The 7,240-nt window shown below is 33.9% G+C and overlaps 1 long non-coding RNA gene across 1 annotated transcript; it reads left to right on the top strand.

Moving 5' to 3' along the window:
• Positions 1-222: 222 nt before the first annotated feature.
• On the top strand, positions 223-4,582 carry LOC130957999 (uncharacterized). Its single transcript, XR_009077313.1, has 7 exons — positions 223-782; positions 1,245-1,515; positions 3,049-3,149; positions 3,353-3,405; positions 3,532-3,587; positions 3,665-3,731; positions 4,329-4,582. It is a non-coding gene; the product is annotated as an uncharacterized LOC130957999 (long non-coding RNA).
• Positions 4,583-7,240: the final 2,658 nt, after the last annotated feature.

Here is a 7,240-nt window from a genome sequence, read left to right as displayed (position 1 = left end):
CGTACAAACACTTAGCCAAATCAGAAAACATAACCCTTAGCCACTGAAAACATAACACTCGATCATCACTACCCTTAGCTTTTCAATTCTTCGCGCCACTCATCACCCCCAAATCAGAGAAAGGGATCGCCATCACTAGTCAACACTCACCACTCACCACTCACCACTCACCACTCACCATCTCCACCAGTCACTCATATTCGTCACTCACCACTCACCACGCCATCACTAGTCTTCATCGTCGCTTCTGTTCGCTGCGCTCTCACATTAGGTAAAATTTTCCCCCCTTTTCGTATCCATTCAGCCTCACTCACGCACTCTCATCCTCCCTCAACTCACACACACGAAAGAGAAGAAATCAGAAAAGGGGAGCACAGGAAGAAGAAGAGAAGAAGAGAGGAGAGGGGAAGGAAGGAAAGAAACGACGACGCCGCATATGGCTCCACCGCTGTCGAGCGCCAGTGAAAGAGAGCTCGAGGGAGAGAGAAAACGCGATGGAGGAGAGAAGAAAGGGGTGCTTGGTCGCCGCTGAAACTCCACCGCCATTGCTAGGGCTTCTTCCACCGCTATCATCTCCTCAAGATTCAGATTCCCTTCTTCTCTTGCATCAATTTCTCGTTCCACGCTATCATCTCCTCTCTCCCCGCTTTTCAGATCCTCATTAAATTTCTCATTATCTCGTTCTTCTCGCCATCATATCGTGGTCAAAGCCACCGATGACTCTTCCAACCTATCCGGTGATGATCCTTTTCGATCTTTCCCGTGGTTCCAATCCGACTCTGGTAATCTTTCCTTCTTTTTCCTGAAATTTCATTCAAGTAGCTGGATTTTTCTTTCACTAATTGTTGTAATTGAAGTTCATTTCAATTGCGGAATTTGATTCTGCAGTGCTAGTTGTGATTGTGCAAGTTGTGAAACATATTTTTGTATATATAATATTCAAATGTGTGTGCTTTTTTAGAATATTTGAGCTGAAATCTTGAAAATTAAAATTAGTTTTTGTTGAAATGAAATGGTGGAGCTTTTGCTTCTTCTTTTCGATGTTTATGTGCTCTAAGTTATGGTTATTTTGTTTCTTCAAGGCCTAGTGATTTTGCTGCTTTAGTTGAGTTAGGTATTCTTCAAGTATAATTTATAAACTTCAGAGGATTTTTAGGTTATTGAAGGGTGCAGTGCTTTTGGATTCATGGCATTTGGTACTTTTTAAGTTTTAATTGATCGATAACTGAGATTGGCTTCATCAGAGTAAGAAACAGAAGGCAGCAAAGAGAGGGAGAGAGAGAGAGCAGAACCAAGACGGAAAGAAGGAGAGACAGGACAAGTTCCTCCACTTCTTCTTCTACTTATATGAGTGCTTGCTTCATCTGGGTCATCACAGACACACACAAATAGAAGAAAGAAAAGAATGAAACGGAGTTGAGGGAGAAGGGAGGAGTGACCGAAACTTCAATTTTGTGTGGCTAGGATTTTTAATTCAAGGAAGAAGCACAAACAGAATTTTGAACTTCAAAAGAGGTAAGGGTTTGAGTGTTTAGAAGGATATGTTTGTGACTGATTGATGGTGCTGTTGGTGAATTGTAGGTTTGATTATGTTATTTGGGGTTTTAAGTTGCTATGTGCAGAATTTACTTGAAGGCTAAAGGCCATGTTTTATGATTGAATTAGTTGGTAGTATAAGTTGTTGTGCTTGAGATGGGTTCTGTTATAACTAAACCCAGTTGGATGATGATGAATGATGATTTATTATGTGAATGAATGATAGAAAGTACATGTGAAAATTCTGTTTTTAACATGATGCAGAAAAATGAATGTTCACTTGTGTATAAGCACTTGAAAACTTGGAAAATATTGACTCTGGATTTTTGGGACTGCGCTAATCACTCTAGCAACTTTGGTTAGTCACAAGAAAGTTGGAATTATGGTTTTAGGGGAGTTTTTGGCTTAAATATAAGATTTGGTATGTGAGGTTGTTGGAATTACTTGATGCAGAATTTCTGCATATTTGGCAGTGACTTAAAATAAATTCTGGTAATAGTCCAGACCACCTTTTTGGATAAAATTATTTTTCTGTAAAACTCAGATGTGTCTTGAATGTGCCATAAAAATTTCAAGGGATTTGGCCAAGTGGTTTAAAAGATATGAATTTTTGAAAACAGTAGCTGCTGCAGAATTTTTCTGGTTTTCTGGTTCTGCAACATTGATTTCAAACCACTGGAACTTTTGTTTTACGTAACATTTTAAGTTGCCACCAAAGGGGTTTTGAAGATCTGCATCTTCACTTTAATTGAGTACAAATTTCATGTTCATATCTATTTTGTAGACTTAATTAAGTCACTTGGAAGCTGGGTTGCTTGCTGGAAATTCTAAACTGATTTATGAAAACAGGGCATTACTTCCAATGGAGAATTAATTAATCAAATGAAGTGATATGAACTTAAAACTTGTTTGTTTTGAAACTTAGGAAAGTTGAGTGTAATCTACCCAAAATTTAGAAGCAGCGGATTAGAATTGAAATTATTATGGATTTTATAAAAACGCTGCTGCTTGCTGTTTTTCTGAATCTTTACAAGTGCAGTAGCAGAATTTTAAAACCTTGTATAAAATTCAATTCTGGTCCAAATGTAGTAAAATATAATTCAAAGTAAAGGTTAGGATCTCTAGAGTTACTTTGATAAGAGAGATAGTCCGTGCGTAGGCTTTCACAACATAAAAACCACATAACAAGACAGCAAGGTGCTGTTCCTACAAACCTAGAATAACAGTCTCGGTTTTTCCTCAATAGCTGGAGATAGACTGCCCAGAAAAATATGATTTCTAGACCTTTAGAAACTTGAGTTTAATACGAACATGTGGACATGAAATTTGTGCGAGTCCAAGTCCGTTTGTGATATTAATCGTTAGATAGAAAACCGGTCGCCGAAAGGGTATTAGGCTAAACAAGCTAAGAAATGAATAAGAATGTACGATAGATGGTATTCATTTGGATTGTTACAGGTGTAATTTATTTGCTAAGTACTATATTGCTAATTTGTTTCAATGATTTCTCAGAAATTCAATGGGTTCATGAGGATAGAATTACATTGTTCACCGCTGATGGACTGGTGCAGATTGGAGGCTCCATCACCCCTCGCCATGTTAGCTCTTCAGATGTATGATTTTATTATGCAATTTCATTAACCATGCTTGTTGGTGTTGGGGTTTTAACTTTTTAGGATTTATCTTGGCTTTAAAGAGAGAAGACCTAATACAAAATTTACGAAATCGCTTAGGAGTTATTTGATTTGGTTATGACTTATGAAAACACTTTGTTGTTGAATAGCTTAATATAAACTGGTTTTCTTTTGTGGTATAGGTAGTACCGAAGACTATTGGAAAAGATAGGATGCTGCTCAAGTAATGGCTCAGGTTGAGGACTTGTGTTTTCTTCACTTTGCATCGATCTGTAGAATTTTTCTTCTACAAAATTCCTCAGCTGATTAAGAATATATAGTTATTTTGTTTACTGACATGATGGTGTTTGTGTTGTTGTAGTTAGTATGGGAAGGACTTGGACTCGGAGGAGGGACAGATGTCCGAAACTGGGGCAGGTAGAATGATAAAACCGATTGTGCTCTTTTGTGTCTAATGAATTTCCATATGAACTGCTTCTTTCCTTGTTTTGCAGCCTGGTTTATCAGGCTATTTCAATAGCAAATAATGCATGCTGGGCTATTGGAGAACTTGCAGTTAAGGTATGTTAATGTTATGTGCTACATTCTAATTAAATTTTGTAGAATTGTATTGTGGCTGGAATCTAATTGGCTTAGTCAGAGTTATGTGCATAATGTAGTTTTAAACTGTTAGTTTCAAAAGCCAATTAGGACAAATGGTTCTGCTCTTTGTGATTGCTATTTGACTGTTATCTTTTAATTTTTCACTTATATATTTTTGTCTTATGAAATTTTTTTGTCTAAAACAACACTTGTTGGCACAATTGACAATAAATGTATGAATTTAACTAAATGTATGAATTTAACTAAATTTAACTAAATTCCAATGGATATATATGTGTGTATATATATTAATGTGAAGTTGAGCGTACATATTAGGAGGTTAATAAAAAAAGTAGTAGGTTTGGTAAGCTTTCACTGCTATATCTTTATGCCTTTTAGGATGGCTATGAATGCTATAAACAATGCTTGTAAGAGATATTGGCATTTGGGATTTGATGAGTTATAGGTTATTCTTTTATTGATGGGGTGATTCTTTTGTTGTTGCCTGTCAAAGTTGCTGCCTTTAGACTTTATAAGTTAAAAAAGGATTCACTTGGTTGCTGGAATTGATTGCAGATTTGAGTTATTTTCTGTGGTCACCACATTTTAAAGCAACAGCTCAAAGAAAAAGGGACAACTTTAAAAGATGAACTTGGAGACATGAAGGCCAAACAGTAGCAACAAGAGGAAGAGATTCATGGATTGTGGAATATGGTTTAGTTATTAGAAAATACTTATGTAAGATATAATATTTTAGTTTTTCGTAGAGTATTAGTAGTAAATTCTAAGTGGTCTCTTGCTTATTTTGATATGACTATGCTTAATTTGGTGTGAGATGTATGAATATTCAAAATTAATTTCATTTTAATATTTTTGGTTCTTTATAATATATTTTGTTTACAGATAATTTTTATTATTTAAATAAATTTAGTATAATTTTATATTTATTTTTATTTTATTTTATTTAATTCATTTAACTAAAAATACAAAATTATATATGTAATTATATTATTAAGTATTATATTGTACAAAAGATTATTGGAATATATATATATATATATATATATATATATATATATATATATCAAAAATTAAAAAAAATAATGAGGGACCTAAGGCTACACTTATATAGAGTAGCTATAAGTATACTATTTGTTACGCTTATAAAGTGATGCAGTAGCCTTGAAAAGTGTAGCCTATTCTTTTGAATTCTGGTAATTATTAGTGCTGAAAAGCGTAGCCTTTGGTCCTGGACAGCATCACTTGAAAAGCGTAGCCTATTCCCAAACGCCAAAAGCGTAGCCCTTGGTGCAGAAAAGCGTAGCCTTTGAGAATAGGCAACGGCTGAATAGGAATCACCCCAAAAAGCGTAGCCGTAGCCCAAAAAGCGTAGCCGTAGCCTAAGGCATCATTTTTTTTCACTTTTGGCTACACTTTTCAAGTGTACCTGAAGGGGTGTTTTTCTTGTAGTGATAATTCGATGAAGGGGCAAGGTTGAATTGGAATGTGTGTGAAAGAGAAAATTATACCCATTTTCTAAAGAGATAGGTTACTTTCATGGTATAAAAACGTAAACATGGCTTTAAAATGGTGGCCTATATAATTTAAAATAAATATTTCAGTTGAGTTATAATAATTTTACTTATAAAAATCTTATGCTGGCATAAAAAAAGAGATGAAATGATGAAACTTGGCCTATATTAGTTAAAATAAATAATTATTTTCTATTATAAAAAATTTAAATGCTTGTAAAATTGATCATAAAAAATTAATATTATATTTATCACAATCATTTTATTTTGACAAAAATATTTCCTTGTTAATTTGTTAATTCCAAAGAAAAATACATAAAAATCCTAGATTGCTTGTATGATCTCTTCTTCAACATTTCCTATCAATCAACTCAGTTTTAATTTTTGTGTGTCACCCAATTGCATTAACGATAAAAATTATGATTAATTAATATTTGTCTTTAGAGTGTATGATAAAAGTATAAATTAAGAATATTTTTATAAAAAAATACAAAATTTAAATTTTCAATGTATTTATTATGTATTTATTAAAATAAATTATTTAAAATTTTCTATTATTAGTAATCTTAATTTATACTCTTAAGACACATATTAATTAAATCTTACAAAATAAGCATTTACTTGAAAATAAAAATAAGTATATCAAAATCAAAACAATAAATATTGAAGAATAAAAGCAGAATAAGAAAAATTTAAAATAAAAATTAAACACCGTCAATGAACAATTGAATACAAAATGTGATTACCTAATTCCTCTCTAGAAGAAAAAAAAAAGAGAAGAAAGGAGATAAAAATAAAATAAAATCTTCCCTGAACAAAAAGCTAAATAGCAACTCAATTATATTTTAGAAAAGATAACGGGAACAACGAAAACATAAATATAGGCTTATTAGTTTTAACTTTGAAAAATTTAAATATGAGCTCTTATATTATCTTGAAGTACTATATCTTAGATTAATTTTTGTTAACAATAAAATCTTGGTAATAATATTTTAGATATCAATAAATTAAATGATGATTTTTGAATTTTTAAAATTTGTTAATAATTTTATTTTAAATTTGTTAGAAACAAGAGAGATATCTGAGAGAAGTGTGTTGTGTATTATTCAGTATGATCAAATATACAATATACAAGGGGTATTTATAGGAGTTAGATGAATCAACGTAATAAAGGCATAGAATCTTACAATTAATATACAGATATGCTATAAATATAAACGATACTAATACGATACTAATTAATTCTAATGATTCTCTAACATCCCCCCTCAAACTCAAGTGGGAGCTAAGGATACCAGTTTGAGTTTGGATAACAAAGTCCGGAAACGAGTCGGATGATGAGCTTTCGTGAAGATATCAGCAGTCTGATCCAGTGTTCCAACAGCAATGAGACGAATAGCATCAATGAGAATTCGTTGCCGAACAAAGTGACAATCAATCTCAATGTGTTTGGTGCGTTCATGAAACACATCATTATGGGCAATCTGAATAGCAGTGCGGTTATCACAAAAAACATCAGTAGGAGAGGACTGAGGAGCACCCAGATCTTCGAGAAGCCAACGAACCGAGAGAACCTCAGCAGTGGTGTCAGCGAGGGCACGGTATTCAGTTTCTGTGCTTGACCGAGCGGTGAAGGTCTGTTTCTTAGCACGCCAAGAAATGAGAGCGTCGCCAAGGAACAAACAGTAACCAGTAGTGGAACGACGATCAGTAGGATCACCAGCCCAATCAGCATCGGAGTATACCTGAAGTGTCAAAGAGGAATGGGCAGAAAAATAAAGGCCATGAAATAGAGTGCCTTTGACGTAGCGAAAAATGCACAGAACTGCTGCATAGTGAGTAGTACGAGGAGCTGACAAGAACTGGCTGAGAACATGAACTGGATAGGCAATGTCTGGTCGGGTGACAGTCAAGTAGACGAGACCGCCAACTAACTGTCGATAGAGAGTCGGATTA

The sequence above is a fragment of the Arachis stenosperma genome, chromosome 10, assembly GCF_014773155.1.
Source record: "Arachis stenosperma cultivar V10309 chromosome 10, arast.V10309.gnm1.PFL2, whole genome shotgun sequence".
Classification (NCBI taxonomy): domain Eukaryota; kingdom Viridiplantae; phylum Streptophyta; class Magnoliopsida; order Fabales; family Fabaceae; genus Arachis; species Arachis stenosperma.
The sequence above is the reverse complement of the archived record's forward strand: the minus strand, read 5'-3'. Positions and strand labels throughout refer to the sequence as shown.